At 41.2% G+C, this 14,721-nt stretch overlaps 1 protein-coding gene across 23 annotated transcripts in view; it reads left to right on the top strand.

Moving 5' to 3' along the window:
* Positions 1–14,721, top strand: part of LOC138287896 (neuronal cell adhesion molecule-like) — a 799,924-nt gene that overhangs the window by 501,159 nt on the left and 284,044 nt on the right. For 21 of the 23 annotated variants that reach the window (XM_069228880.1, XM_069228863.1, XM_069228870.1 and 18 more), the window contains one exon: positions 11,232–11,309. The gene's annotated coding sequence lies outside the window, so the exon portion shown is untranslated. The remainder of the gene's footprint in view (positions 1–11,231; positions 11,310–14,721) is intronic. The other 2 variants (XM_069228882.1, XM_069228879.1) reach the window with 1 other exon arrangement.

The raw sequence follows: 14,721 nt of genomic DNA, 5'->3' as shown, positions 1-14,721 counted from the left end.
CAAAATGTGCAGACCAGACCTGTGACATCGGACGTAATGTTTCTGGTGCACCAATCTGGCATATAACTTGTCACCATAACCAACTCACGACTACAGTTTTGAGAATCAGCTTTTCCACAAAGCAGCTATCAGACATACTGTCATACAATTAGAAAAGTGTACAGATTTGCAGTTGGCTCAGCAAAAGACTCTTATGAGGGCCTAGCAAGGATTCTCACAGAGCAAACCTTCTATATCCATGGTTTGTCATACAGGGTAACCAACATCAAAACTATTACCTATAATAATCGGTGAGATTCCATGTAACAAAATAACTAACTATAGGCTTTAATATGGAGTAATAACTCACACTTAAATAGCTATTGACTTTAACATATACTTTTCACAATACAAATGTCAGACCTACTGCCTTTGTTATCAAATGTCATAATAAATAGATCAGGCCTGTAGTCATGATCACTGGCATGCCACCATAACCAGCTCAGTTCTGGTCTATCAATGATAAGCTTTGCCACAAGCCAAAAGTGCACCAGAAGCAGTGTTGTTAGTGGAAGCACACAAATTTGCCCCAATCAGATCACGTACTCATGGAAACCAACATGTTGGTGAGGCCTGAACACCTCTCTCAGTAGTTCTTTGGAAGCTCTTTTTATTGATCCCATAAGGTCAAAGAACAGTTGCATTTTAAAGCTTGACTTAAAAGTCCATGCTGATTAGAGTAGCTCTGGGTATCCTATACTGCTTCAATTCACCGATGGAGAGATAAAGTTATCAACCTAGCACAACCTCCTTTGTAACATGTATAAACGCTAAGGAAATGGAAGAGGTGCCACTACTAAGCCCTTTTCCAAAGGTTTTGCAGGTATCCATGATATTTGGATAGGCCACCTCATTCACTTATGTTGTACCATGCTTCACCATACGTGACCTGTCCACACCATGGTGGGTATAGTATCAGCACTGTGGACTCTGCCATATCACAGGAGTTCTTAATAAAATGATGCTGGATAAAAACAGGGATCCAGGTCTAAAAATACCTTGCAGAATCCCCTGGAAATATTCCTTTTTTAATGGGGTAACTCAGGTATGAATAAAAGAGAACATGTGGATAGTGAGTGATGAGCAATGTATCATCTATCCACTCTTTCATTTGTATTTGTTTCTACATGTATAGCCAACATATTCAGCATTAATCCTTGCCCTTAAGGGTCAAACGGCTTTCCCCAGGGCTTTTAGAAATGCTTCCCTGTCTAAAATATTCAGACCATGCTGTCAAATGAGGCAAAGGCTCTCATACCTTAGTCTTCTTCTGGATATGAAACTAGCAAAAGGAAATATGACAATCATTGTAGGGTTTATATATACAAGAACAGCAAGCCAACTCATTTGTGGGCATTGCAAATTCAAACCCAATCTGAGACATGAGTTGTTCATGTTGTGTTTGTGAACAGACCACACTGCAAAACACTATTAATTAAAAATTGTTCATGCAGGTGTTAAACTCACTCATGATGTCTGTCACCTGACTTATCCCTTTCTTGTGTTATAGAGGTGTCTTGGCCATGGTGAGGGGACGCTTCCCTGTAGTCACAAACTGCTGGTCATAAGTAAAAATTCATTGTCACCCCATTATTATGGTTATAGCCTATGCTCTTTTGTTTTGCTTTCTTTTCCTTTCTGGGCTCACTGACTGTTTGATTGGAATCACATTAAAACTCTTGTCAAAAATGTGTTTTATAAATATACTGTTTATTCTGGAGAATTCAGTGATAAGCACGGATCCATATAATGAGTAAATCAATGACTTTAAAAAAAAAACACTATCTTGTATAACTCCAGGCACATGCCAAAATTGTGGCCTTATTTCATGGTTCTTAAAGCAACATAAAACCCGGGAATAGTTTTAAGAGGGGCAATGCAATTCTTGCTATTCCCAAAACAAGGCACAGAAAATTTAACATAAAGTGCTTTTACCAACATAGAGACCTATAATTAAAGTAGTGTTTCTTATAAATAAGGCCTTGTATAAATGAAAAACAAGAACAGGGATGAAGATAATGGGTCTTACCTCATCAAAGGATAATGCCAGCCCTGATTCCTAGTGAACCCTTGTCTGATCGCAATTGACAACGGACGCCGGGGGGGGGGCAGACATAATAGCCCTCACAAAGGTTACACAAGTGTGTCCTCAGCCCGGATTTTACAAATAAGGGTTCTGAGAATTGTTGTTCTTTGATTCGTCTGGCTGCCATTGGTAACTAACGTAATGACACTATTAGAGGTTACACAAGTGTGATCGCGGCTCGATTATCACAGATGAAGGTTCTGGGAATTGTGGTCCCGTGGCTCATCTGCCACCAATGCTAACCAACTATGGGAATAATTCTTATTAAAGCAAAGAGACCACTTCTTCTGTATATATACCTAAAAACCAGTAGATTATTATATGTCATTTGGGTCCTTACTGGTTAGTGGACTAACCATTTGTTTTCAAAACTGGCATAGTGTTAAATTTTTCCTGGTGAATGAAAAAGTTGTTTATTCAAAAAAAAGTTTATAACAATAATAGAGACTTTTTTCAGCTCCTCATATAAATTAATAGTAGCACTTCATAAATGTCAAACGGAACAATGTCTATCTACTTTGTAACTAACTGGGACTTGTACAATGCCCGTCCCTGACCTCGTTCAAAATTAATAATTTTTGTTATTAATGCATCTCTTCTACGCTTGATGGTGGTTCTCCATCAGCTAAGTGGTGGATGTTTGTCAGTTACTTCAACATGTCCCACCTTATCTGTCAGATCATTAGTTCCAACATACCTCATCATTAAGTCCTTCTAAGCTCATATTAAGACAATATATCCTTTGTTATTCAAAATTTAATAGTTTGGATTCTCTGTCTACCCCAGTATGGTTTATTTCATCAGTTATAAACCACTTGAAGTCATACTCAAATTGCTTATTTCCCTCAAAGTGTCTCATCGATTTTGTTGCCATTTGTTATATCAAAAGGTACTTCGGTGCTTGTTTATTCTTGTATTCACCTTCCTTGTCATCATTGAGATGTATTTTAAGTTATAACTTCAGGCCAACATATATTCCACATTTGCTGTTGTTAGGAATTGGGTCTCTGTTTGGCAGAGGAATGCACTCTGTCCAAGTAGAGACCACAATCCTATTCAGGGTAAGTCAGATTCACAACCTTAATTAACCTTTGCTCACCCTCTGGTAGCTTGGCACAGAGCAGTGAGACTTAACTTAAGAGGCAATGTGTAAAGTATTTGTGCAACACTTAATTACAGTAACACAGTAAAGGACACAACAAAAAGACTCAATACCAGTTAAGAAACATAGATAATATTTATCTGAATATTTATCTGATTAAAACAAGACCAAAACAACAAAAATCCAATAAGTAGAAGTCGAGATATGAATTTTTAAAGATTAAGGCACTCATTATGACTTTGGCGGTCTTTTAGCAAGAATGCCAAAGCCGCAGGGACCAGAAGACCTTCCGCTCACCATATCACGGGTACTGCTGGATTTCTGCCACACTTTGGGTGGAAATCCAGCAGTAGGCGTGTTGGCGGACGGAGGTGCTCTGGCTGTTCCCCCCAATGGCCCCACCCCACCAGTTTGACTCCACTAGCCATATTTTGGGCAAAAACACAGCCTGGCAGTGTACTGCTGGTGTGGCACGGCTGGTGGTGGAAGCACCCCTTCCCGTTCCCTGCCGGACCAGGTAAGGTGATCGTCCAACAGGGGAGGGGGATGGGTGTTGTGTGTGTGCATGTGTGGTGTCTGCATGTGAGTATACGTGTTTGGATGGATGTGAGTATGCGTGTTAGGATGGGTTTGAGTATGCGTAGTTGAATGCATGTATGAGTCCTGAGGTGAATGCATGTATGAGTGATGGTGTGAATACGTATATGAATGCAGAGGCGAATGTGTGTATGGATGCGTGTGAATTAATGCGTTTATGTAAGTGTAGGTGAATGGGTATATGCGTTGTGTCTGTGAGTGTCTGTGTGGATGCATGCAGTAAAGGGGGTGGAGGGGTCAGAAAGGGGGTGGGGGAGGTGGGTGCTGTGTCTGGGGGTGTGGGGTCTAGTGCTTGCTGGAAGGTGTGGGGGAGTCGTCTACCGGTGACAGGGAAGAAATTCCCTATCACCGGTAGTCTTTCCGCCATGGTTTTTGTGGCGGTGCTACTGCCGCAGAAACCATGGTGGAAAACTGGCTCCTAATACCGCCGGCGATCGCCTATGGACCACCGGGTCGGAGAAGCTCATCTCCGGCCCAGCGGGTCCAACTGCCCTGCGGTATGAGTGGTGGCCTTCACCGCTGGCCCATCGGCGGTGTGACCGCCACCGTGACCCTGGCGATCTTCGGGCCACCAGGGTCATAATGAGGGCCTAAATGTGGAAACAGTGTTTACAAGTCACTAGCGGTTAAAAGGTTCCTTGAGGTTGCGAGAGACCAATACAAATCGAACATTTGTGGTTCAGGCCGCACAGGCGGTCTGAGGGCGGGAAGAGTTTGTCCGGCGGGCTCTTAATGACCACCCTAGTCAGAGCCAGAAAAGTATTTATTTGTTTGACGTTTTTAGCCATTCTTGGTTTAGTCTGTAATTTTATTTTAGCTGTCTTCTATCATATAGTTCGCTGCATAATTTCGTGACCTTTTCAGTACATGAAATTGTCGTGTTTTAGGGGAGACTGTGACTTGTGCCTCAGTTTGAGCAAAGGCTGGGTTGGAGCTGTAGGAAAGATTTCAATTTAGCTCAGGACAGGCTGTGTTACGATAGGGCACCAGAGATCGGGCCTCCTGAGTCAACGCGGAGACAATGAGTAAGCTAATACGACCCCTTAGGAGAAGCCCCTCAGCATTCACAAATACATGCGACTTCAGTAAAGCTGGCGTTTAATGCACTTTCGTATTGAGATTTATGGATTTGTTTGGAGATGATTTTTACCTTTTGAAAATATGCCCTGCGCCCTTGACTCAATAGTTTTGCATGTCTGTAATGAGGGTTTTTACACATGCTCTCCGTTTCACAAAGCTTCTAATATGTCTTACTCTACTGACTATGACATTTACGAAAACTCGCTCTGTATGTCTATAGAGAGCAACAACCGTGTACATAAGACAAGTCAAACGCGCACCCTTTCCTGTATGTACCACAGCAAGTTGCCAGTTGCGTGGTCGTTTAGAGCAGCGCAACAACGGCCGAAACGTGCGCTACTCAGATTATCACATTTTTCTAGCATTCTCACACGATCAGGGGCCAGATGTAGGAAACACTTTGCAAGTCGCAAACGGCAAAATCTGTCGTTTGCGACTCGCAAATGCGTGTTTCCTATGCAGAAATGCATTTTGCGAGTCGTTACCGACTCGCAAAATGCATTTCCGAATCGCAAATAGGAAGGGGTGTTCCCTTCCTATTTGCGAGTCGCAGTGGTATGCAACTCCATTTGCGACCGCGTACGCGGTCGCAAATGGAGTCGCAGTTACCATCCACTTCAAGTGGATGGTAACCCACTCGCAAATTGGAAGGGGTCCCCATGGGACCCCTTCCAGTTTGAGACTGGACCCCAAAACATTTTTTCAGGGCAGGGAGTGGTCCAAGGGACCACTCACTGCCCTGAAAAAACCGAAACAAAAGGTTTCGGATTTTTTTGAAATGCAGCTCGTTTTCCCTTAGGGAAAACGGGCTACATTTAAAAAAAAAAAAACTGCTTTATTTAAAAGCAGGTCGCTAACATGGAGGTCTGCTGACGTCAGCAGGCCTCCATGTTAGCGAGTGCCTATACTCGCAATGGGGCCGCAATTTGCGACCCACCTCATGAATATTCATGAGGTGGGTCATTGCGACCCCATTGCGAGTTGCAGTCGGTGTCTGAGACACCGTACTGCATAGCAATTTGCGACTTGCAAATTGCGAGTCGCAGGGACTCGCAATTTGCAAGTCGCAAATTGCTTTTTTGCTACATCTGGCCCTAAATGTGTTGTAATACTGCACCTGCGACGGATTGTTTCTGGTAGCAAAACGTCGTGGGAAACAAAGTAAATAAATATTGAACAACTTGCAGTTGCAGCGTGTCTGAAAGTTATTTCTTATTTATTTGCGCAAAACACTAAATCCAGGGTTTATGCTGTGTGTTAATGTTATAACTGCATCAGTGAAACGAAACTTGAGGGGGGGCCCTGCAATATACACGGAGAGCCCTCCAGAGGACTCATCCAGGAGCTCTCAGGCCAGGGTACTGTGCTGAAGGGGGCCTCTTTGAGCTCGCCACCCCGCGCTGCTGGGGCCTTTGTTACTGCATATGCGTATTAGCCCCTGGCTTTAGCAGAGGTCTCTAAATGAGTGCGTTGCTGTATGTCGCATTTTACAAGTACTTGTATCCAGCGATTAGGCAGAAAGGACTCAGTGTGGCAACAGACAATGGGAAGGAGTTGATAAAATTAGGTCACACAGTTCAGCGCTCAGACTATCCGCTTGTCTGGGAAAAATGAAATTAATGGATTGTGATTTTTTTACTGTCTCCAGCAGATGCCAAGAGAGACAAAAAGGATTGTTCCATGTAGATGGATTGGGGAGAACAAATATTGCTGTGTAATGTCTTTAAAATGCTTTTAATTAAAACCAATTACATTTATATTTCTGTTTATAGTTGATATCTCAAAGTGAAAAAATATAAAATCATGCAGGGATCGATTAAAAGGGTAAATAACTTGCTGAGGAAAAACGAGAACAAAATGAAGGAACAAAGGAAGGGGTTTATGTGGGGAAAGAGATGAAAAGTGAACATTTTAATACATGCTTACATATATCATTTTATAGCGCACCTACAACAACGATCAGTCCTATCTAGCTAGCTCTGGTATCAAACCCTCTCTCTAAATTGCCTGCTAGCTTATTACTGTAACAGAAAAGAATTGGTTTTTGAAACCTTGACAGATTCTATGGGATTTCCTCATCTTATCTCTGCCTTTTGCAATACAGCTGTCTAGTGTATAGACGTTGTCAAAGTTGTCTAACTAGCCAAACGAAATTATCAGTTTGTCTTTCCAGTGCTTTGCTAGTAGGTTGCAAGCTACAGCAAATGTGTATAGGGAATGGGGTGTCTAAATCTACAAATAATGACCTTAGGATGTGTCTGATAGTTGTCCTGAGTCGTAGAGTTAGGACATCTAAAAAGAGATGCTGTATTGCACGTTAGGAACATTTTCACTGTAATTGCCTGTGAGGCCACACATCTTGGACGATGATCAAGTTCTGTCTTCCTCGGGTTTGCATTGCTGTCTGGGCTGATATAAAAAGCATAAACAGTTGGAAATTGTAAGGATTTCAGACATGTAGGTGTTAATCTAAAGTGCATTTGTTTTGACACCTGTTAAATATAAACCTCATGCGAGGGGATCCAAACCAGGTAAGTCAATTAGTTGCCTGCCTACATTGGTCATAACCTCTTTCACCCAGTAAAGTACAATAAAGTTTGGATATGAGGGTGGGACCTTCATCCGATGGCTATCTAGCCTCATGTAACCCATCTTGGCTGTGCCCCACTGAAGATTTGACTTCCATTACCATCAGGTTAAGGCTGAAGGTAATACTTCTGACCAGGACAAACCTGGTCTTTGTATCCAACCTATCTCCATCACGGTTGGCCATAAACCTTATCCTAGCACTGATCCAGTACGACCAGTTACCCGTGGCACTTTGCACTTTTTGTTCTATTTTTATCTAAAACTTTACATATTCATATCTCTGGTTCCCCTGGTTGGAGTTTTGTTGTTCTGGTCTCATTTTATTTAATAAACTATTTTCTAGTTTTATAAATTGGAATAGAATTTTTATTTTATTGTGTTTTCAACTCTTTTGGTACTTCTAAATGCTTTACAATCTTTCTTAAGTTAAGCGATCTGCTCTGTGCTATTGCAACCAGGAGTTGAACTCTGGTTTAAATTACTGTAACCTTCACTGCCCCTAACAAGGATAGTGCCATTATTACATGTGGTGGACTACCATTCACCCCAACTAATAATCCACTTTTACACATGAGGTGTTTGGGATTTCTAACTCCTGCTTAACGTGCTCAAATGGTTTAAACACTTGGTTATTAAGAAAGTCATTAATAGACTAGATTTGGTGTTTTATTCCTATATTGCAGAATTCCTATATTACAGAATGAATTATGGGTAATTTACTATATGTTTGTATGTGGTCATGGGATACTTGAAGCATGCAAAAGTAGATTTTTAAAACATTTTTGTACTTGATAAAATGTTACTAGAGTCTTCGGTTGCACCTGCTAAAGTGTTTTGCTTTCCAAATTTGAGTAGGACATAATGTCCAGTTGGTGCATTTTGTGAAAGTTGGTGTATCCTTTGGCTCCGAGCAGCCTAACAGTACAGGTGCCCAAATCCCACCACTTCTTTTGTATGGGAGATTTAGCATTTTATAAGCTCTTGTGGATTTTTTATTTTGCCAGATAAAGGCAGAGACAAGGACATCTAATTCACAAATGAATTTTAGTTGGGACAAAGAGTCTGAATGAAGTAAATAAATTTAGGTAGCAATATCATTTTAATATTGTTTGTTCTCCCTGTAAGTAATACCGGTAATGGATTCCACATTTCGATTAAAACAATGATGTCACTATACAGTTTTCTTTAGTTATCTCATACATCATGGGTTATTGGTTAGTGTTATTTATCCTTCTTTTCAACCTTGGTCCTCTCAAGCATTTCCACTGAGTAATAATACATGTATTTTAGCTTCATGCACTTTGTATACTGCTACTTTCCCAAATACAGTGTCTAATTTCACAGTTGATTGGCTAACTTTCGCCAAGTCTCCTGTGTATAATGCAATGTCATAAGATTATACTGTAATATTTGTTGATTGAAAAGGGTCTTTTATTGATGTTGTTTCAGAAGCTGGTTTTCTTTTAAAGGGAGAACCTATATGGTGTGAAAGGTAAGGGAGATAGCGGGCATCCATGACATGTCCCTCTCTTTATTAGTTTACAAGCCAAGAGGGTGCTGTTAATTAATAGCTTTGCACAAGGATCCTCATAGGCATCTCCTACTAATAATATTAGGGTCAATATTCATGTTCATTCAGCACAGTGTTTCCCATAAACACTGCAAATAGTTTTGATCAAATGCTTTTCCTGTTTCTAATACCACAATTGCAGCTGATCTGTAGACATATTTGATAAAAACGTATTCCCTGGTTAGTTTGGGATATTGAGTTTAATTGTTCTTTTATGGTTCTTTAATGATCCTGTGTTGGAATTCTGATGCTAATGTAGGAATTTCCCTCTCTATTTGTGAGCAATTTACTGTACACTTTAAAATCTGCCTTTATTAGAGAAATAGGGTGATATGATTCACATTCCTTGCTTGGGGTTTGTCCTTTGAAAAATTAGATGGTGGAGTATTTCTATGAAGGTGTGTTTTGACCATTTGCTAATCTCTACTGGTAAGGTATCATGGCCAGAGGCTTTGCTGCATGTAAGGTTAATTATACCTTCTATTACATCTTCTGCTTTTTCCTCAATAAGATGAGTTTGGGATGTGGATAGTGTTGGGAGATCACAACTGTTCAGTATTTGTTGATTTCTATTCCTGCTAAAGGGTCACAAGGTGTTTACGTACATAACTTCATATAATATTGCCTGAATATTTATGTAATCTCACTAGTCTGAATGCAGGCTGCACACATCATTTTGTAAATATCTTACATTGTTTCTATTGATTGCTTGTTTTTCACTCTTGACTGTGAGAAGCATGTCAGAGTTTCAAATATGTTGGTTTTAAATCTGTCAGTTGTGATAATCTTTATATGTTCTAGAGTAGCCAAAGTCAGCTCTTTCTCAGACCATTACCTTGTTCTTTTTCTGCTTTGGTAACTAAGATGGCAAATGCTTGAGACACCCCTCTAATGTACGTTTCCCTTGTGTCTCATACCAAAATTTAGACAGCATATTCATTATTTTGCAAAACAGATCCTTAACTTGTGTCTGAAAGCATTTTGCAAATTCTTCCTTTGGGAGACTCCAGGGTCAGACTTGTTTAAGATACATTCCAGGTCACTATCCTCATCTTAATCTACCTCCTTCTGCTGATTTTTAAGAATGAATGCTGTATTTTGTCCTGGTTATACATTTGTATGAGATGTGAGTCAACATAGTTTTGTGTTTTATTCCCCTCCCACATTCCCTCATTTGCCATTCTTTATTTACTTCACCCTCATAGTGTTGCTCTCCTAGAAGCCTGTATCCTAAGCTTTTAATGACCCTTAAAAGTTGCATGGCTGCCTTTTCCAATGCTTCAGATCAACAAAAGTAAATGAGAGAAAAGAAATAAAGAATTGCTAGGTAGGGTGTATGGTAATAATTTTGGACATTGTTTAAGAGTGTGTTCCACCTTTTTCATTTCATCTGATTTTACAAAGGCATGTTTGGCTGTAAACAGAGAGGTTAAACTAATTGATCACTTTCATGTAGATTTCCTAAATGTTTGCTGCATACTTTAAATATGTAGGGCCTCATTACAAGTTTGATGGACCGAGGACCGCCAGACTTGCGGTGATGGTCGGACCACCGCACTCCAGGCGGTCCGACCAACACATTCTAACCCTGGACCTACCAGGGGCCCGTGTCACCACCAGGAATGTGGTTCCCATAATGTAGATGGTGATATGAGTTGTGCTCAGCGCAACCTTGCTGATTACAACTCAGCTTTCTGTCAGCCTTTCCATGGTGGTCACCCCGCCATGGAAAGGCTGGCAGAAAGCTAGTGTTGGGGGCCTCCCAACCCAGAACCATCAGAATGCTCACTGTCTGCTTTGTAGACAGTGGTCATTCCGAGGGTGCTCTTGTGCTACGGTATTGGCCTCTGCTCCCTTAAAGGAGCTTATACCAATACTGTAGCACTGTTCTCACTAGGCTGATCGGCAGAAATGTCGTAATACAATGGTCCCACCGGTCAGCCTGGCAGAAACATTGTAATATGACTGGGAGGGAAGGGTTTGGGGGACGCCGCCGGGCTGACGGTGGCACCCTCCCCGTTGCATTGGCTGTCCCATGGTAGGACTGCCATTGAGTTCCTTGAGCCCCTTAGTAACATTGAAACATTGTAACATTAAAGAACTGTGGTGAAGTGTCTCCTCTTGTGTGGTATATTTCTAATTAATGTCTTAATGTCTTATTTTTACAGATAATCAGCATCCCATAGCCCCCTTTCTTTTGAGAGCCTCTACAGTCAAGTTTCTGCAGTTTTTTTTCCAGTAAGGCAGTAAGTTGTTTGGGCCTTGCATGTAATGTTTAGTCTAACTTGTTATTGTAGAATTTCTTCAGCTTGGATTGCACTAAACATGTTAAGTTTTATGACCACCAATGTTTTTCCATGGAGGTACAGAAGAAGTCAAATTAAAGGAAAAATGTATCTTCCTGCATTGCCATATTCTAGGTGTCACCATGTAGTATAATTTTAATCTTGGTGCGGAGTCCTGAATGTTAATAATGATCAGTCTAATGTGATTTGGATCTTGTGGAGCCTTTAGAACTATCCTGCCTGGATTTTCCTCTCAAATTATCTTTTTTCAGCTTGTAAAGTGTATTAGTGGGTACGATTCTCATAAGACCTTTCAAGTCTGCTGCCTTTTCAGCTCCTTCTTTTATGCTGATTACCTGTGGGGTATTCCGTCTGTCTATAGTCCAAACCATTGATTTTTTTGTTGCATGCCTTTCATTTGTTCTGCCAGTGTTCTTGCTTCTGTATTGGCTTAAGATGTGACTGTTTTGTTTCATTGAGATTTGTGCATGTGTTGTTGCTCATATTAGCTGAAGAAGACTGTCATGTTGATGCTGCAAAAGAGACATTATTGAGGGAAGTTGGACAGTGATGGGTACTGTATTTTCTGTTTGTAATTAACTCAGGTCTGTTTTACCTTCACTAATCATGTCTTCAGTTATAAGGCCTCCATTCTTGAAGGGGCAAAGTTTATTTTTTTAGTCTCAACGGTCTGATGTCTGTCTCTCTTGCCTAACTTTTATTCATCTGCGGAAACACTTCTCTCCTCATTGCCATTGTTAGTCTCATCAGTGTCTTTAGGATTGTTGCTGCTGTTAATGGGTTATGTCTCTGATGCCTTCAAATGCATGGTACTGTTTTTTTTCTAGATTGTTTTTTTCGCTAGAGTGTGACCAGTCTTCTCCAGGTTGTACATAAAGTTCTCTGAGCTACAGTTTTGCCTTCTCTAATGTGCCAGGATAAGGCTCATTCTCTGTTGTCCCTTTTGTTTCTCCAGTTCATCTTTTTTGTATGTTCAGTAGGTTTGTTTTCCTTGACTTCCCAATCAAGTTATACTAAATATTTGAGCACGGGACCAAATCACTACTGGATTCCTGCATTGATTGGGGGTGTATAATGAGAGGTTTTTTAGAATTTCTTCATTGTCATTTAGAATTCAGAACATATAATTTATCAAGAACAAATATGTATATGAAAGATCATAGTATGACATTTATAAAATTCCTTCATGACTTTTAAACAAATCTCAAACTTGATAACACCAGACCATAACATTACATGCTCACTGCAGGTCACAGTTCCCCTCCTGACCCCACAATCTTGACTATTTTGTGTAATCTGAGATGCAACTACCACCTTCCCTACAAAATGTCTTTATTACTGAGTAGGAGTAAGCCTAACACATGACATTTTAGCTATATATCCTCAGTAGCTTAATCACTGTGTCCACTTGCAGCATGGCATCTTGGCCTTGCGAGTCAGTATGTAATAGTGCTTGGGTCATAGTTGCCCAGGCCATCAATGCCTCTTAAGCTTTGGCATCAGTCCTAGCTTTCCTCAAGTGCACGTCCTCCTCACCCACCCACTCCAGGAGATCAGTTCTCCAGGCCGTGTCCGTCATGGGAAGAGGGCTGAGCCAATGTATGGCAATGAGTCTTTTAGCTACGCCTAGGATTGTATATCATCTAGTGAGTTTTTTTTGGGGGGGAGGTTATCCGGTAGGTGGCCCAACAAACAATTTTTAATAGTTAATGGAACATCCCACTCCGTTACTAACTTCAGTTGTGCTAGGATCTTGGTCCAAAACTCTAATATTTTCGGGCAATACCACATCATATGGACAAAGTTCGCTCCTGAGGCCCTACATCTAGGACAGGATCTAGAGTGGTAAATGCGGCTGAGGTGCTCCGGGGAAAGATATGCCATATTAATAACGTTATACTGAATCTGTTTAAATCTAGCAGATATGGCTGTCTTATGGACTCCCTCATGTATTTTAGTTTGGTCCTGAGGAGTAATCTGTTCTACACTATACCGTTGCCCTAATTCATCAACCTTTAGCAGCTGATGGTATCAGTCAGTCCAAATTGCACAATATAAATGTGTAATGAAGCATCATCCCTATGCCATAGCTAAGAGAGTGATCATAGTGTCGGTAGGGTCTGGTGCATTGGGAAATGGAGGCCATAATTGACGTGTTGTGGCAGATATTTTGGCATATGGGAGAAATTGTCCCCCGCCCAAGTGAAAGTTTGTCTGTGCCTCCTGTTATAATATAAAGCGGCCATCAGGGTAAAGATCAGCTAGCACCATGCAGCCCCCCTCTTGCCATTTATCGGTTGCCATCACTTGGGCTATGCGTCTGAAATGAGAGGTTATCCAGATATTTAAATCTAAGACAAAGGGGGCTCACCTCAGCATTGTTTTTACCGTTCTCTACCATATCGACCCATTAGGTCTATTAAATGCGGGAAGTGTTTGGATATTCCTGCTCCCATCATCAGGAGTTCACCTAATTGGTGTCCATCATGGGATCCCTCTAAGACATGTCTCTCCCAATTCCACTCCCCATCTAGCCAGGAGATGGCGTGTTGGAGCTGTGCCACAAAATAGTACAGCTCTAGATCTGGAACGTCTAAGCAACACCTAGCCCACTCTCTTCTTAGGGTGGCTAAACTGACTCAGCATATTTTACCCTGCCATAAATGTTCCACCAAGAACACTTCTTTTGGAATTTCATAGTAGGAGCCCTGCATGATGTAGAGACATCTGGGTAAGATGGCCATATTCACGAGGGCTATTTTCCTCATCAGTGAAAGCTGAAGGGTGCTCCAGAAGAATATGGAAGATCGCAATCCAGACACGACTCTTGCCATGTTATTAGCATAGAACAGATCCTGCGTTATATACAGGCCTAAGTTCTCAACCTTGTCTATCATCCATGGAAGTTCAGTTTTGGGGAGACTTTTGAGGGGTTTACTTGTCAGTAGTCCAAGTGGGAGCAAGGTTCACTTCTTCGTGTTGACCCGTAGGCCAGACACCGCTCTAAATTAGTCCATGACATTCAGCATTATGGGTACCGATATATCAGGACATTGGAGGTTGATCAGAGCATCATCTGCATACAGGGAGGCTATATGCTCCTTGTTGGAAATAGCCTTTCTACAGGGTCACCCCCAAACATTTTGCCTTCCTCCTTCTCTATTTCTGACCTCATTTTTGCTGGCTTTCGGTCTATGTGCACTTTACCACTGCTAATCAGTGCCAAAGTGCATATGTTCTCTCACTAAAACATGGTGACATTGACTCATACCCAACTGGCATGTTTAATTTACTTGTAAGTCCCTAGTAAAGTGCACTACATGTGCCCAGGGCCAGTAAATTAAATACTTCT

This window comes from Pleurodeles waltl, chromosome 4_1 (genome assembly GCF_031143425.1).
Source record: "Pleurodeles waltl isolate 20211129_DDA chromosome 4_1, aPleWal1.hap1.20221129, whole genome shotgun sequence".
Lineage (NCBI taxonomy): Eukaryota > Metazoa > Chordata > Amphibia > Caudata > Salamandridae > Pleurodeles > Pleurodeles waltl.
The sequence above is the reverse complement of the archived record's forward strand: the minus strand, read 5'-3'. Positions and strand labels throughout refer to the sequence as shown.